This window comes from Eptesicus fuscus, chromosome 17 (assembly GCF_027574615.1).
Source record: "Eptesicus fuscus isolate TK198812 chromosome 17, DD_ASM_mEF_20220401, whole genome shotgun sequence".
Taxonomy (NCBI): domain Eukaryota; kingdom Metazoa; phylum Chordata; class Mammalia; order Chiroptera; family Vespertilionidae; genus Eptesicus; species Eptesicus fuscus.
In genome coordinates, this window is record NC_072489.1 from 17,463,430 (window position 1) to 17,480,852 (window position 17,423).

General features: G+C 40.5%; 1 protein-coding gene and 1 pseudogene across 3 annotated transcripts in view; both read left to right on the forward strand.

The window, feature by feature from the left end:
* Positions 1–17,423, forward strand: part of MICU1 (mitochondrial calcium uptake 1) — a 181,929-nt gene that overhangs the window by 105,263 nt on the left and 59,243 nt on the right. The gene's annotated exons all lie outside the window — the stretch shown is intronic.
* Positions 132–1,834, forward strand: LOC129152076 (SPRY domain-containing protein 4-like; annotated as a pseudogene).

The following is a 17,423-nucleotide window of genomic DNA, read 5'->3' on the forward strand; positions in this document are numbered from 1 at the left end:
GAGCCGCTGAGGTGGGAGGGCTGCATTATTGGCATTCTTTCCGTCTATCTCCAGCTGTGAGAACTGATTGCTTTGAACCGTGTCAGTGATTTACTGTCTGACAGCAGGTTGGAAATCATGTGTTCTGTGAAATGTCTTGGAGTCAGGTGGTTCTGGGCCTGAAAGCAAAAGTGTCTAAATTGAACATCTCAGTTGTCTTTGGATACTCAGCTTGAGGAAAAAGAAATGCAGGAGTCAGAGGTGCTCTCAACCTGAGCATGTATCCCCACTTTTATATTATTGTGTAGAAGGCAACAGGTAGTGGAGATGAGGGAGCATCCCACTTAACTCAGTTGAGACAGTTTGAAAAATCACAACTGAATTCCCATTATTAACCCTTTGCACTCTCTTGCTTTTTTCTCGATTCCTTTATTCTACTCGGGACTTAATTTTTTAAATACCCCAGATTTTACAAAGCGCGGCAGTAGAATAAAAAACTGGAGTTTCTTTTCATACAAACTTATTTATTTGGATTTTTTTATATTTCAAATTATTGATACATTCAATACAATTCGACATTCGAGCTGCTACCGATGCTAACGATGTCGAGTCACACTCGACATCCGAGTGCAAAAGGTTAATACATGTTAGTTTATTATTATTTTGTTGTTATTAATACTTAACTGAGGGTATTTTTTTCTATTCATTTTTAGAGAGAGTGGAAGGGAGGGGCAGAAGGGGAGAGAGAAATATCAATGTGAGAGAGAGACATCGATTAGTTGCCTCCCCACACTCTAAGCCATGCCAACCAGGGCATTAATAATACATGTTTTAAAAATACATTTTTAAAAAAGAACACTCTTATTAAATATTCATGCTGTAGTAGAAGAGAAGCAGAAGTAGAATAATACTTCTAAAAATCAGATCAAACTTTGAAATGTGTCTGTGTACATGTTTTCTGGGTTTTTTTTATATATTTTATTGATTTTTTACAGAGAGGAAGAGAGAGGGATAGAGAGTTAGAAACATCGATGAGAGAGAAACATCGATCAGCTGCCTCTTGCACACCCCCTACTGGGGATGTGCCCGCAACCAAGGTACATGCCCTTGACCGGAATCGAACCCGGGACCCTTGAGTCCTCAGGCCAACGCTCTATCCACTGAGCCAAACCGGTTTCGGCTGTTTTCTAGAATGGTATAATTGATATTCAAAGAATTTACCTAAAAAAAAAAAAAAGTACCCTTTGCACGTTCGCCTTGCCTGTGCCACTGGGGAGCCAAACGATTGGGGGTTGCTGCCGCAGAAGCCCACAGAGGCGTCCGTTTCAAACTGGAAGAGAAAACTGCCCACAGCAGCCTTGCATTCTTCAAAGATGACACAGGTGTCAAATATGGCATGATGGGATTGGAGCCCACCCAATTGGCCCTGAATGTGGAGCGTTTCCGGGAGTGGGCAGTGGTGTTGGCAGACACAGCGGTCACCAGTGGCAGGCACTATTGGGAGGCAACAGTGAAGCGCTCCCAGCAATTCCGGGTAGGAGTGGCAGACGTGGACATTTCTCGGGATAGCTGCATCGGTGCTGATGACCGTTCTTGGGTGTTAACCTATGCCCAGTACAAGTGGCAAACCAAGTTGGCCAACAAGAAAGCCCCTATTGAGGGCATCAGGCATCCAGAGAAGGTGGGACTGCTGCTGGAGTATGAGGCCCAGAAGCTGAGCTTGGTGCCTGTGAGCTGGGTTGCTGTGGTCCACATGCTACAGACAGATTTCCAGGGTCCAGCGGTGCCTGCCTTTGCCCTTTGGGATGGAGAATTGCTGACCCATTCAGGGCTTGAGGTACCTAAGGGCCTCTAGTGTGTCCATCACTGGAGTTCCCAATAACACTCTTGGCCAGCCTCCTTCTGAAAGTGCCTGGGACCTTTTAACTTTGCCTCAAGCAACCTCTAGCTCCCCCAATTCAGGTCCTCTGTGCAATATCTTAGTCATTTTCTCTCCCCTATCTGTGAAAGCCAGGCTACTGCCCGTTTTCCTAGGCTGCCATGAATGTATTTTCCTTGACTTGCTTCCTTGGGTCCCTCTGTCTTCCTGTGCCCAGGCCTTTCTCAGACTGTATTCAGTCCTGGGGTCTTTCCTTTCAGCTTTGTTTGGATTTATCATCACTATGATACCTTTCTCTCCTTTTGCCCATGTGTAACTTCTGTTTGTTCTTGGTGTTCTAGTGAGTCTCTCCACAGTAAATCTTTTCCACCTCTGGCTGGAGGAGTGGTTCAGTGACTTGGCCCTTTCTCTAAAGCTCATACAGAGCCTGGGCTCTGGCTCCCTCAGGAAATGCTTTACTGACTGTCAGAGTGAGAACAGAGCCCTCCTTCCTTGGTACCTCAAAGCTGGACTCAGCCCCACACAGCTGCAGCTATCCTCACCTGCCTTAATCTGCATACCTCTGACACCTGGTCAATCCCTAGTAATCATCGGGCCAGTTACAACCACTACCAAAGGGAAAGACGCACTTGGGGGATATCAAGGGCATTCGTGCTGGAAACTTTATTCTTGAGAAGTTCTAGCTTCATTTCTGCTACAGTTGGAACTTCCAGAGGGAGGAGAGAGACCCGAGGTCTTACACAATACAGTTTTGGGCCTGCTTAGATCCAAACCCTCACCCTCCCACCCCAACCTTGACAGCAGAATACTCTGAACCTAAAGCAGTATTAGGGGTTGAGGGAAACCTGGTGGGATGAGCATGTATGTGAAATATGTATTTCTCTGTTTGACCCTGTGGCTCCATCTTTTTTTTTTAAAATATATTTTATTGGTTTTTTACAGAGAGGAAGGGAGAGGGATAGAGAGTTAGAAACATCAATCAGCTGCCTCCTGCACACACCCCCCACTGGGGATGTGCCCGCAACCAAGGTACATGCCCTTGACCGGAATCGAACCTGGGACCCTTCAGTCCACAGGCCGACGCTCTATCCACTGAGCCAAACCAGTCAGGGCCCTGTGGCTCCATCTTATTCTATCTTTATGATGGTGATGCAACTGAATGCCTCTAAGGGAGAAAGAGGACTGGGTTTAGCAAAAATAATTATTTGTGTAATTAAAGTTTATTTGAGCACACACACAAAAAGTAATGGGTTTCTACAATTCAGCCTCCTTGAGCACCTATAGTAAGTGATATACATATATACAAAAATCAGATTTTAGATGTGCATGAGAACCCCCACAGGATAATGAAAGACCCAGAGAAGTAGCTAGGCCGAAGTGTTTATATGCTGGGTTAAACAAAGAAGGGCGACCTGCCTTAATGAAGTTTGCATTCTTATCACCAGAGAAGGTGAGTCTAAGTTGAGAGAAATCTGTAAAACAGACCTTGTTAAAATAATTCTTAAGTCCTTTAGTCTCCCCATGTATGTTAGCTATTTTTCTACAGTTGCCATTTTTTGTTTCTTTCCTGCTGGTAGAGGGAGGACATCTTTCACACAGGAATTTTACTCCTGCTTTCAATTTTGAGTTGTTATGAGGCTCAAAACTTCTCTCACAATGAATAATCATCAACCTCACAGTAATACCTTTAATATCTCAGGATAATTTTTAAAATTTCACAATTTTCACTACTGATTCTCTAGTTGTGATAAAAGATAGCACAGTTATAGGCAGAGTTGGTATGTATTAGAATTCTAGACATATGCCTTGGCCCCTGGCATGCATACCTGGAGTGGTCTTCTGTGGAAACGTTATAATCTGGGAATGTAAATTATTTAATTTATTGATTATGTAATTATAATTTAACACAGAGTATAGATCCATAAAATGTAGTTAGAGAATAAAGCACAAACTAAATAGTACTTTAAACAACAATATGGCATCATTCAGAGCATGGAGCAGGTGCCACAATCTGCCTAACATTCATTCCTAGACATCCAAGTGGGAGTCTCAAGAGACAGAGGATGAGGCTTTTGTCTTTCACCCTGAGATGCTATCCAGCTGAAAGCCCACTATAGATTGTATAGATTGCCAATTAGGTAGAATATTATAAAGCAGATCCGGGATTTCACACATATGTACTGACACATAGCCTACACCCAAATGCAGAAGAAAAGAGATCTACTAGACAGCCTTATCTAAAATACTTATTCTAGAAAGCTATTGGCTTAGCCTCATCTGTAGGCTTTGGGCCAAGATGTACCGGGACTGTTATTGTTTGCCAGTCAGCAATTCCCCATGTAAGGAGAGTCAATTGACTCTTTTGTGAAAGAACGCAGCCTAACATGTAATAAATATTCTATAAATGTTTATTAATCCTGAATTAATTCTATAATAGCACAAGTCCAGTGAATAAGTGGCTCCTTATCAATAAAACCCATTATGTCTTCCCAACTAGATTTGTAATTTTTCGAGAAACTGTGAATAGCAAAAAGAGCATAGATTTTGATGTTCTCATAATGAGACCTTGATTAAAATTTTATTTCCACCACTTAATGGCTATGTGACATTTGATGAGTTATTTATTCTCTTAGAGCCTAGCTCCTCAGGACAACATTTAAGTGAGATGATGTTTCTTACTGGCTGGATTACGTTCCCCTAGAATTCCTATGTTGAAGCCCTTAACCCCAGTACCTCAGTATGTGACTATACTTGGAGACAGGCCTTTAAAGAAGTGGTTAAGTTAAAATGAGGCCTTTAGGCTAGGCCCTAATCCAATCCTACTGGAAGAGAAAATTTATACTCACACAGGGAAACACTGGGGGTGAGCATGTACAGAGGGAGAATCATGTGAGAAGACAGCAAGAGGGCAGCCAACTGCAAGCCAAGAAGAGAGGCCTCAGAGAAAACCAACCCTGCTGGCACCTTAGACTTCCAGCTGCCAGAACTGTGAAAAAAACAAATTTCTGTGAAAAAACAAATTTCTGTGAAGTTACCTATTTGGTGGTAGGCAGCCCTAGCAAACTAATATACCACCGGGCATATACTATGCCTTTAATAAATATTCACCTTTTTTTGTATACCCTCTGCCATTTAGTGTGGTAGTTGGCATATAGTGGGCACTTAAACAGGTCTTTTCAGATAAATGACCAAAAGGCCTTACTTTCATTTTGAAAATAGTTTTCTCATAAGACATCTGGAAAATGGAGCAATTTTTGTTTTTATGAAACACTTTTAATTTTACTATTCAAAGTTTAGGTAATTTCTCTCCTCATTAAGTTTGAAGTATGTCATCATCACAGCCAAAAGGAAATTAGAAATGATTACTATTAGCTTTCATATGGGTTTTATCATTTCCTCATTCTTTCTATTTCTTATTGGTTTTATTTCTTTACTTACCTACTTTAAAATTTTAGATCGAGGAGATTTATAGTTTCATTTAATTATTTCTTTTCCTTTCTCACCACAGTAGCTTTGAGAGTGAAAAAAATACCATTTATCTGTCAAATTTAATTTCCAAAGGAGTCAGGAAAGAGGGAAATGTCCATGAACATTTATTGAATGCCTACTACGAGCCAGGCAATTTACATATATATTATATTCCTTCTTTGTTTTAATTCCAGCCAACCCTGTTGGTTTTATACCCATGTCACAACTGTAGAAACTGAAACTCAGAAAGATAAAGTCACAGAGCTATTAAATGGTTCAGTCAGGATTCCAACTTAAATCTTTCAGAATGAATTATTTTCTATTCTTTATCTAATTACTAGTGACCCAGTGCATGGATTCATGCATGTTGAAAGGAAATTAATTAGAAGGTAGCCGACGGGGTGGGATTGGGCGAGACGGACCAGACACGCCCTGGAGCCAACCTCCTGCAATTTCTCCCCGGCATCTGCAGAGTAAGCAGGGTCCCTCCAGCAGGTGTGGTCCCTCGGCCTGGCCTGTGGGGATCAGGCTGAAATTGGCTCTGTGACATTCCCCGAGGAGTCCTGGAGTGGGAGAGGGCACTCTGCAAGGTTATTGTTGTACAGTATGTGGAACGCAAACGCAAGTGTGCAGTAAACCAGATTCGGGGCAACAGTGCCCCAGCAACAACATAGTGATGGCTGAAGGTGGAATCGCACAGCTCTGTGAATCGGGCTCACTAGTCTCTGCTTTCAGGGTGTGTCACCTGAGAACCTCCGCTGCCAAGTCACTGCAGCTTGGCAGCTCCTGTGTTGAGCATCAGCTCCCTGGTGGTCAGTGCATGTCATAGCAACTGGTTGGACAGTAGGAGAGACACTTAGCATATTAGCTTATCTACACTAATAAAAGAGAAAGATCAAAATTGACCGTACCTTCGTGACGCCCACCAGCCAATCAGGAGTGAGTATGCAAATTAACCTAACAAATATGGCAGGTTAATTTGCATACACAGGCGCCCAGCGGCAGGGGGCAGAATGGGAAGGGGGAAAGGTGGCTCCTCCCCAGTTGCTCCGGGCCTCTGGGCAGCATGGGAAGGGGGAAAGGTGGCTCCAGGCCAGAGCAAAGGCTGTGCTGGCAGCCAGGGTAAGGAAGGCCCATTGTGCATGAATCTTTGTGCATCGGGCATCTAGTATATATATAGATTATTACTTTTAGTTTGAGATGAGATTTCTGTGTGTGACTTATTTGGAACTCTAAAGAAAAACAAAATGTTTTGAAATTTAGGAACAGGAAAAGACCAAATTTCTTGAATATCAATAGACTTCTTCAGCATCATTGTTTCTAATTTGTTTGCTCCTCAATTTGAGTGTTATGACTAAGAAGAAATAAACTATCTTTTTGTGTTTAGAAGATACCTAAACCAGCCATTTCTTTTCATAAGAATCATTAGCTTGTTAGATTTTTTAAAAATGTTTTAATGCTCTTAATTCTGGTCAGATTTGTTTAATTCTACCCTTAATTCTCTGTTTGGGAACTCAGAAAACATAAGTTTGAAGGAATAACTTAAGAATACACAGTTGTTTTTTAGAAAATATATTTTGAAGTTATTAAAAACTCCATCTAAGGCTACAAGAACTTGAGTTCTTTGGAGACAGGTGCCATGTCTAATTCTAGTTAATATATTCATTGGTTTCCTGAGGACTACCACAGTAAGATGTCAGTCAAAAATGAAAGGTAATTGAGAACTCTTTGAAAGATTATGATTAATTTTAATTTGGGGGAAAGGGGAAATGACAAAAATGTCATTATGTCAAAGAAAAGCAAAAACTAATTTATACAAGAATGAAGAAGCCAACTCTAGAATACAAAACAAGGAAACTGAAATAGTATCAGCTAACAGAATTCTAGTCTACAGCATGATTTTTTTAATAAGTTTTGGGATTCATATGCTTATTGCATAACCAGATTATCACATTTTAAAAAGGTGTGACTATCAATTATCTGAAGGCAAATTAGATATAATTCAAAGAATAACAGTGATAGTTGTCCAGTCTTCAAGAAAAAAATATTAAGTTAAATAGATTTGTTCAATCAGGAAGAAAGGTAAAAGGGAGACATAAAGAACTATGCTAGAAAAACCAAGATGGCGGCATAAGTAATCACCTATACTTGCTGCCTCTCACAACCACAACTAAACTGCAGACAACTACCACCCAGAACTGCAGGAACGCAGGAAAGCTGGCTGAGTGAAAATTCCACAACTAGAGAGGTGACGAAAGCTCACTGAGACCGGTAAGAGATGCAGAGGTGCGGAAAGTGCTGCACCTGGATGTGCTGCTTTTTAAACCAGGAGGGAGATACAAGCTCCCGCTTGCTCTGAACTCCAGTTCTGGGCGAGACTCTGGGGGACCCAGACACATATGGAGAGAAACAGACTGGCATCGGGACAGGAATGCGAGGGTGGCTTACAATTAGAGGTGCTCTCAGTGATCATTGTTCCTGCATGGGGGGCGTGGGACGTGGAGAACCAGGGACTTCTCTAGTTCAGGGCAACCATTGCTGTTTGCTCTGCCCTGGTGATTCCCAGAGACCCCTCCCCACCCAATTTCCAACCATACCCAAGCTGTAAGCAGTGACTTTTGCATATGAATGGCCTGGTCTTTCGCATAAACAAACTGCAGCTGGGTCAGAGAGCCCCAGAAATTCCAAAAGAAGGCCCACTACTTGGCAGCAGCAGTAGCAGCCTTGCTTCATAGCTGGGCCTCATCTGGGCACTTCCAAACCCCATACAAAGAGGAGGAATCTACAGATGTCTCGATAGCTCCTGCTGGGCAGCCCCAGACAGTGGCTGACCTTGCACCTCCTTGGAGATCCAAGAGCCAGTGTAGCCAGTGGTCAGAGTGAGACCATATTGGATTACATCTCTTCACATCCATAAGAGACACAATCAAGGGGCAGACTCAGTGAGAACCAAAGCCCTACTGAAGCAAGTCCTACCCCATAAGGGTGGCTCCTGCTCAACAGATCTTCCAGTGTAGACACAGCTGATCATCTCAGCCAATTGTCCTGGAGGTCAATTCCTCCCAGTGATACCAACAGAAATCAAGGGCTAACTACAACAAGGCTGTGCAAACAGCCCTCAAAGGGGTGCACCAAGAGCGTCCACCTCAGGTGACTGGGGAGGCTGAGACACTGGGCCATATAGGACATCAACCACACAAGGCCACTCTATCAACTCAAGGAGACTTAGCAGCTACCCAGTACATAGAAACAAATACAGGGAAGCAGCAAAAATGTGGAGACAAAGAAACAAGTCACAAATGAAAGAAATGGATGAAAGCAAAATACTGGTTATAGAGTTCAAAACCACAGTTATAAGGTTACTCAAGAATCTTCTAGAAACCTCCAAGAAATTTAGTGAGACTCTCAAGGATATGAAAAAGGACCAATCAGAAATTAAGCATACACTTACTGAAATAAAGAATAATATACAGAGATTTAACAGCAGACTAGAGGATCCCGAGAATCAAGTCAAAGATTTGAAATACAAAGAAGCAAAAAACACCCAACCAGAAAAGAAAAAAGAATCCAAAAGTATGAAGATAGTTTAAGGAGCCTCTAGGACAACTTCAAGCATACCAACATCCGAATTATAGGGGTGCCAGAAGAAGAGAGAGAGCAAGATATTGAAAACCTATTTGAAGAAATAATGACAGAAAACTTCCCCTACCTGGTGAAAGAAATAGACTTACAAGTCTAGGAAGCGCAGAGAACCCCAAACAAAAGGAATCTAAAGAGGACCACACCAAGACACATCATAATTAAAATGCCAAGAGCAAAAGACAAAGAGAGAATTTTAAAAGCAGCAAAAGAAAAACAGTTAGTTCACCCCTGCTGAAGGAGATCTCCTGCCCCCATGGCTGCTCAGCTTCACATGCTCAGCTCAAATCGGGACCCAGGTAACAGAGACTTGGCCAACAGCAGATGCCCCCTCACCGCAACAAGACTTGATGGAGATGTCTTGCACCCATGATCCGGGGAACTGGGGTCTAGGATATCTAAATCCAGCCTAGCTCCAGGAATGCTCAGGGCCTACTCAAGAAGGCAAATAATCCTCTCCACTAATAATTACAGGGTAAAACAAGGTGGTTGTTAGAGTATTAAATTTGACAGTAAAATAGTAGTCAAGTTTTCAGACTAATTTAAATTGGCCAATCAAAATAAGCAAATACTCTAGAAAAATCAATTGTACTGGACAAAAAAAGCTGTTACTAAAGTATTAACTAAAATTTTTATTGGTAGTTCATCTCATGGTAAAATTGCATAACATATAATGAACCTAAAGCAGTCACATTTTAGTGCAAAAAAGTAAAATTTAAAAGCTATCAAGATTACAGCATAAAATTTCCAAAAGCCTCCCAATATTTAAACCAAAAAAGGGGGGATAGTAGAAGAATATCATGTAAGGAAAAATATCCTGCAAGTAAATTACATCTAGAAAATTTTTACTTTAGAAAATTAACTTTCATTTGTAATGCTAACAGCAAGTCACCCAGGTAAAACATACATGATGTCAAAACAAGCCAAAGGAAAATCATTTGGGCAAAAAAAATGAAAAAGGATCGCAAGTCAAATTGATAGAAAATATTCCTTTATTAACTTTTGGTCGAGAATATGTTTGTATATTTTCAGAAAACAACTCCGAGACATGTGGATTCCTGCAACAGAGAGGAATTGACAGGAGTGCTCCAGCCATGAAGTTAGAAGAGAAATAGTCCAGAGATGGAAGACGCTGACGATGCCTTGCCATACTAGCAGTCAGCAGATATGCGTCACTGCAGATTGCCCAAGACCAAACCAGAGAGGGTCGGACCTGCAATACCACCATTTGTCCACCATCCAGAACTGAAATATCATTGCTGTTATGAACACATAAACAACTGTTGGACATAGAAACCGGGACTCAAAAGAACTGTTGGCCCAGAAAGAAACTCACTATAGACTGATTCATTTGCCTCTCAGCATAACTATTATTGCTTGTCTCATTTTCGGTTCCTATAAGTGTATTCCTAGTATCACATGAGCTCACTCATCTAGGGGAAAAGATGAACAACATAGACTGAAGAACAAGAACAGCATTGATCAGACTGTCAGACCTCAGAGGGAAGGTAGGGGAGGGTGGGGACAAGGGAGATAGATCAACCAAAGGACTTGTGTACTTGCATATGAGCCTAACCAGTGATCACGGACAACAGGGGGAGGGGGAGCATGCGTGTGGGGGGGTTTGGGAAGGGAATGGGGGGAGGGGGTTGATGACAAATATGTGATACCTTAATCAATGAAGTAATTTAAAAAAAAGAAAAACAGTTAGTTACCTATAAGGGAGTACCCATACGACTGTCAGCTGATTTCTCAACAGAAACTATGCAGGCCAGACAGGAGTGGCAAGAAATATACAAAGTGATGAATAGCAAGAACCTACAACCAAGATTACTCTACCCAGCAAAGTTACCATTCAGAATTGAAGGTCAGATAAAGAGCTTCACAGACAAGAAAAAACAAAGGAGCTCATCACCACCAAACCAGTATTATATGAAATGCTGAAGGGTATTCTCTAAGAAGAGGAAGAGAAAGGTAAAGATAAAAATTATGAACAACAAAGTGACAACAAATACATATCTATCAACAAGTGAATCTAAAAATCAAGTGAATAAAAAATCTGAAGAACAGAATAAACTGGTGAATATAATAGAATCAGGGGCATAGAAAGGGAGTGGACTGACAATTCTCGGGGGGAAAGGGGGTGTGGGGAGTGCAGGGAGAGATTGGACAAAAATCTTACACCTATGGACGAGGACAATGGGGGGTAAGGGCATGGGGTGGGGTGGGAACTGGGTGGAGGGGAGCTATGGGAGAAAAAAAGAGGAACAACTATAATAATATGAACAATAATAATATGAACAATAAAGATTTACTTTAAAAAAAGAACTATGCTAATCTCATCTGTCAAGAGTAGAGAAAAAAATAAAAGGATTAATATAAGTTAAATATTAAGGAATTTTAAAAATATTATAACTACACTAGAGGCCCATTGCACAAAGATTTGTGCAAGAATAGGCCTTCCTTCCCCTGGCTTCACTCCTGGCTGCCCGGGAGCCTGCAAGTCCTCACTCTCGGCCACCCAGGAGCCTGCAAGTCTTCGCTCCCTGCCAGAGTGCCGCTCCTGTAGCTCCCTCTGCCTCGCGCCCTCCCCCTCACAGCAGGCGTCCCGTGCCACTCCACGCCTGCATATGCAAATTAACCCACCATATTTGTTGGGTTAATTTGCATACTCGTGATTGGCTGGTGGGTGTCATGGAGGTACGGTTATTTTGCATATTTCCCTTTTATTATTGTAGATGATTAAAGTGCCTATGGAGGCTGGGCCAGTGTGACACAGTGGTTGAGCTTCAACCTGTGAACCAGCAGGTCACAGTTCGATTCCTGATCAGGGCACATGCCCTAGTTACCACTCGTTCCCCAGGAGGGGGTGAGCAGGAGGCAGGCGATCGATGATTCTCTATCATCATTGATGTTTCTCTCTCCCTTCCTCTCTGAAATCAACAAAAATATATATTCAAAATTCCTATGGGTATTCCAGAATCACCTACTCTTTACATCATTAAGCTGACATCTTTGTGCTCATCTCTTTGAAGTCCTTAAAATAGAATTAAATTTTGTCCTGATGCAAAGGACCATATTGAGAAACAACCTCAGCACTTTTTCTGGCTAAAAGATTGTGGGAAAGGAGGCCAGATGACAAAAAGGCTTTCTATCACTTTCTGGAACTAGAATACTCTTGGCAAAACAGATTTCTTTTTACTTTTTAATAACCAATTTGATTTTTTTGAACTGGGAAACTGATTTATATGTAAACTCAAAGAAGACAGTTGATTCTTGATTTAATTAAATCTGCAAAGCAAAACTGAAAATGTTCAATGGGGTTTCCTTTTGTTTATTCTTCCACTTTTGCCTCTACAAAGCAGAATATGTATAGTGACAAATCTATAGTGTTTTATTCCACCTTTAGATGTTTTCAGCTTGAATTTCCAAAAGTCATTAAAAAAAGGGTACCAAAGAATTCTTGTCTCTTTTAAGTATTTATAACTTTAAGGAGCCAAGTATATATATTTAAAGCTGTAAAAAAAAAACACCTTTTTAATCATTGATGTTTCTATTCCTCTCTCCTTCTTTCTTCTGCTCTGAAATCAATAAAAATATTTTTTTAAAATAAATAGAAATATATAAAAATAATAGAATAAAAAAATTTTAAATTTCTTTATTGATTAAGGTATCACATATTTGTCCTCATCCCCCCATTCCCATCCCACACCCCTCCCCACGCATGCCCCCACCCCCCTGTTGCCCTTAACCGCTGGTTAGGCTCATATGCTTGCCTACAAGTCCTTTGGTTGATCTCTCCCCTTTATCCCCACCCTCCTCTACCTTCCCTCTGAGATCCGACAGTCTGATCTATGCTTCCTTGTCTCCGGATCTGTTCTTGTTCATCACTCTATGTTGTTCATCATTTCCCCTAGATGAGTGAGATCATGTGCTACTAGAAATACACTTGTAAGAACCAAAAATGAGACAAGCAATAATGGTTATGTTGAGAGGCAAATGAATCAGTCTGTAGTGAGTTTCTTTCTGGGCCAACTGTTCTTTTGAGTCCCAATTTCAATGTCAAACAGTTCCTTATGTGTACATGTCAGCAATGATATTTCAGTTCTGGATGGTGGACAATTGGTGGTAATGCAGGTCCGACCCTCTCTGGTTTGGTCCTGGCCAACCTGCAGTGATGCACAGCTGCTGACTGCTAGTATGGCAAGGCGTCGTCAGTGTCTTCCATCTCTGGACTGTTTCTCTTCTGTCTTCATGGCTGGGGTAGTCCTGTCAATTCCTCTCCGTTACAGGAATCCACATGGTTTCGGAGTTGTTTAATAGAATAAAATTTCTAATTTCTTCAACAAGTCTTTATATCAGTCACCAATGACTTGATGTCAGTATTTTTACAGCTAATTATATTTTCTCTCTGTACCACACATTGTGAGTTAAGTCTAATATCTTGCCCTGATGAGAACAAGTTAGCTCTCAAGATGAGTTAGTTTAACAAGGAGATATGTAAAATCCAAAGACAAACTCTGATTTAATTTCTTACAAATCCCTTTATGTCCTTTAGTTCAAGTTTGCTATTATTTGTGGCTTAGAGGTTCTCTGACTGTAGAATGAGACTGAAAATACTGTGTAGGGTAGAATTTACATGGTGATAGAAAGCTCTTTTGATGTTGTCAATGCAACCTTGGTAATGATTCTGTAAAAAATATACAAAACAGTTTCATATCTTTTGAAGAATGAAGGAAAAAGTTTTGAGTGATACATTGTTACTCAAAATATTGATGTTGGCATGGTTTCTATTTTATTTTTTTTTAATAATAGTTTATTGATTTTTAGAGAGGAAGGGAGAAGAGAGAAATATCACTGTGAGAGCACAACATCTATTGGCTGCTTCCTGCAAGCCCCTGACTGGGAATTGAACCAGCAACCTTGCAGTACATAGATGACACCCAGCCAACTGAGCCATACCAGCCAGGCCTGGGCATGGTTTTTAAAAGGTGTCAATCAGCACTTCTGAATCTGACCTTTCAGATTGATAATGAAAGCACAGAAAACTGTTAGACATTGATATTTTTCTTTGATTTCCATATGGCTTTGCAATTCCAAAATCAATGATATGTTAGTGATACCTTTGAAATACTTTGCCTTCTCCAGGATTTTCCTATCATCAAATATTTTTAACTTTACATTCTAAGTTAAATTTAAATTGGCCACAAGAAAAAGGAAATCATGAATAAGTCATGAAGATTTTATCTTTCTCCAGTGGAAATTTTTCCTCAATCTATCATTCAGATAGTCTTATCAACCATTCTTTAGTCAAACACAAGTGCTTCTTAACTTATAAATGTGCTGTGTACCAATGTATCAAAAGTTCATTTGGAATTCAGAATGCAGCAATAATTTTTTACTTGAACACACACCAGAATATTTAACATAGAATATAGTTTAATGCAATACAGTAAAGTGAAAAGGATTGTTGGCGAAGATGATTGTGGATTTGTAGTTCAGTGTTTACTGTATACCTACGCTAATAGCTGCAAGCAGTCTGTGAATGTAGACCTCTAGTAGCATCAAGTGTTTTAATGTTTGAGTTCATAATACATAATAAAAAATACTAGTCAACATTCTTGTGAGTTTACCATGAGCCAGACACTATTCTAAGTGCTTTATGTACATTATTTCATTTAATCTTCACAATGCTAGGGGTTGGTATTATAATTATCTACATTTAACAAATGGGAGAACTGAGGCACAGAGAGGTTAAGTAACTTGCCTGTGCTCTCACACATAGTAAAGGAGGAGCTGAGCTGTGATTCTAGGCAGGCTGCCTCTAGATTCTACTCTTAACTATTAACTTACACTAGCTTTCCAGGAGTTGTGCTAAATACTCAAGGTATAAATATGAACAAAACATTGCCCCTGCTTCCAAGAAGCTTATGAAAGTGAGCTGAACAAACCAGAAATTCTTGTACAGTGTTATAAGTACACGAGAGGCACGGTGTACGGATTCGTGCACCAATGGGGTCCCTTGGCCTGGCCTGTGCCCTCTCGCAATCCACGACCCTTCGGGGGATGTCGGACTGCCAGTTTTGGCCCGATCCCCACAAGCCAGGCCGAGGGACCCTGCTGGTGCACAAATCCATGCAACGGACCTCTAGTATGCATATAAGATCTTTGGTTAATCTCTTCCCACCCTCCCTCTTCCCTCTGAGATTCATCAGTCTGTTCCATGCCTGTGCATTGAGTGTCTGCCCCCTGGTGGTCAGTGCGCATCATAGCTACCGGTCAAACAGTCGCTTAGGCTTTTATATATATAGATTACTAGAGATATTCAGATAGTGCAATAAGAATAAATCAGTCTGCAAAGTAGAGGGCAAGAGACTGCTCAGAGGAGTTTTCCCAGAGATAGCAATATTTGGGTCAGCTCTAACTCTGACATTCACTCTATCTGATGAATGTGGTGGTTAATTTTCCTTCGCTCTTTGTTCTGGTTGTAGAGCAGATGAGAAGGGACAGGGAGGCCGTGACTAACACTGGGACTAGAGCCAAGAGAGGGTGACAGAGAAAATGACCTTTGTTCTCAAGTGTGTATGTCCCACACCAGGCTTAAGTTAATGTGTCTCCTAGGTGTTTTCATGTTGTTCTCAATTTTGAACCTGAAGAGTAGAGGGCAGGATAAGAGAAGAGAAACTCCTTAGATTTCTCTTAATAGTTAGCTGTGCCTATAGGCAGATAAAATTTGGCCTCTCAGTCAGACTTAGAATAAAGGTTAATAAATAAATTATATCTAGGATCTCTGAGCCTACTTTTCACTTTTATCCCTCTTATAGCCACTTTTAGCTACAGATGCCTTTCAGAATTATGGTCTGTGGAATTAATGGACATTTTACAATAAAGAAAGGGGGCTTTAAAGAATGACAATTGTGCTAATGAGTGAAAAGAAGCTTGTTTGTCCTTTTTTTTTTCTTCCTTCTTTTAAGTGATTTAGCCTCAACTAACTCTGGTAGATCTATTTTTTCTTTTTCTTTCTTAGGAAAAAAAAAGACTTTAAAAATATCTTTAGCATCTAGCCTGCATACAGCCTTAGGAGTCTAGGAAGTCTAGACAATGTTGTAGGAATCAGAGCCAGCTTTGCACTAATTTGTGAATAAATAATGCATTACAGCCTGTAGAATTCAGACTCTGGGAAGATGTACTTTAGAGGGTCATATATCAAGTTATTATTCTATGAATTCAGTTAACAGCACAATAATGATTTTTTGTCAAGTCTCTCATTACTCGTTATTTTTCTTATAATAATAGAATGCCTCTTCTCTCTTCCCACCCACATTCTCACTATTTGTTTTGTATTAGTCTGCCTCAACATTAGCATAAATGTTTTTTCTTATTTAAGCTATTTGCATTAATGAAATATAAACCACTTCAATAAATTTTTTCCATTAAAAAAGACTTTAAATAAAGTGATGCCAAAAAGTTTGGGGGGTGCCCCTTTTCTTCATCAGTCTTTCTTTAAGATCTGATAGCCTATCTACCTAGCAGAAAAATAAAAGCCAAAAGTATAAAACTTACTCAGTTTTTTGACAGATAAATTAAAATTATTGAGGTTTAGGTATGTGCCAAGCCTGTGTTAGATACTGAATATACAAAGCAAGTAGACCCTGGCTCCTGAACTTAAGGCATTATGGTCAGACTGGGAAGTAGGACAGTTATTACATTACAGAAAGAAAAGTGCTGTGCTGGAGGTGTGCACAGAACGGGTACACAATAAATATTTGTTCAAAGAATAATCAGTATGCAATACTGTTATTTAAATTTTAAATTTTTTTCTGAATTTTAATTTTTCTTCTTTGGCCCTGGGAGCCTTAAACTCCTTGTATGAACAATTGAGACAATAGCTACCTCACAGACTTACAAGGAGGACTTTCTAAGGTAAGAAAGCGCAGTGCCTGGCACCCGTCATGCACTCCAGGAGGGTTTGTTCCTTGGTTCATTCATGATCATCCATGTGTGGTTTCGGCGCTCCGCATTGGACTGCTGCACAGAGCACCTTCCCAGAGAGGTCTGTGTCGCCCGAACTTGTTTCATTATCAGAAGAGGAAGCAAGGGGAGAATCAGGGACCTGTGCTTCCTGACATCTCTGTCCAGGGACCCATCTTGATGTTTTTGGCAGCTTTGAAGCCTTTAATGTTTGAAAGGATTCCAGAATATTGCCAACCTTACAGTCATTATGTTGATTAACTTTTCAATTCCAAATCAGTGATTTCTAGTATATCCAACTAGAAAAATAAGGGAGGTGTGCTGAATTTATTGTGCTAGAAGATGTTGCTCAGTGAAATGTTTGATAATATTTTTCAGATTTCCATGTAGGTATATTTGTGAAGCGTGTTACCAGATATTAAGGAACTGAAGTAGTTTCCTTGACCATAAGATTGGCCACTTTCTCTCTATTCGACATCATATACAG